Source organism: Littorina saxatilis, linkage group LG6 (assembly GCF_037325665.1).
Source record: "Littorina saxatilis isolate snail1 linkage group LG6, US_GU_Lsax_2.0, whole genome shotgun sequence".
In the NCBI taxonomy this organism is placed as follows: domain Eukaryota; kingdom Metazoa; phylum Mollusca; class Gastropoda; order Littorinimorpha; family Littorinidae; genus Littorina; species Littorina saxatilis.
The window spans coordinates 20751110-20751821 of record NC_090250.1 but is presented as its reverse complement, the minus strand read 5'-3'; the positions used below and the strand labels follow the sequence as shown (position 1 = coordinate 20751821).

General features: G+C 36.7%; 1 protein-coding gene and 1 long non-coding RNA gene across 2 annotated transcripts in view; both read left to right on the top strand.

Annotated features, from left to right (window-relative positions):
- LOC138968738 (folate receptor gamma-like) overlaps positions 1–712 on the top strand; it is a 376265-nt gene that overhangs the window by 66107 nt on the left and 309446 nt on the right. The window lies entirely within an intron of this gene.
- Positions 1–712, top strand: part of LOC138968740 (uncharacterized) — a 330336-nt gene that overhangs the window by 75463 nt on the left and 254161 nt on the right. The window lies entirely within an intron of this gene.

Genomic DNA, 712 nt, shown 5'->3' with positions numbered 1-712 from the left:
ATTGATTAGAAAGAGTGATTTCCCTTGTATCGATGGGGGAAATTACCGGAACCGATCGAAATGCAGAGATGGCACGGAAATGAAGTTTTGTTTCCGTTTGGCAAGCTTTAAAAAAAAAATGTCAAGGTTCTTGGTAAAAATCCTCAGAAAGAGTGTTATTTGTCCTTAAAAGTGATATTTGAATGAATTATGGGTCAAACTGATGAACATTATTTTGGCGACTTTACTGTTGATAAAACATGTAGTTTTGGGGACAGATTCATCTTCCAGAAAAAAAGACTCGGAACTTTGCAATGATTATGTTTTATTTTACCCTAAAGAGGTCCTTTGATGCAACAACAGAGCAACTTCTTCGAATTTATAAACAGATTTTATTTTTTGGGTAGATATCATCAGCACAAAATAAAGCCAGAAAAAAGGTAAGTTTTTGTAATTGGAGAGTTTTCTAAACTCATTTTTTTGTAATTCTTGATTTGTCTCTCTATTACTGCACAGAGACACCGGTACCATTTCTGGTGAAAATACAAAAAAGAGCAAGAAGATTAGACAGTTAGTCCAGAAGATGAGTATTTCCCAATTGACGGCACTGATGCTTAAAAATGATTCTGACGTGAGAGAGGAGAGAGGAGAGAGAGAGAGAGAGAGAGAGAGAGAGAGAGAGAGAGAGAGAGAGAGAGAGAGAGAGAGAAGAGAGAGAGAGAGACAGAGACAC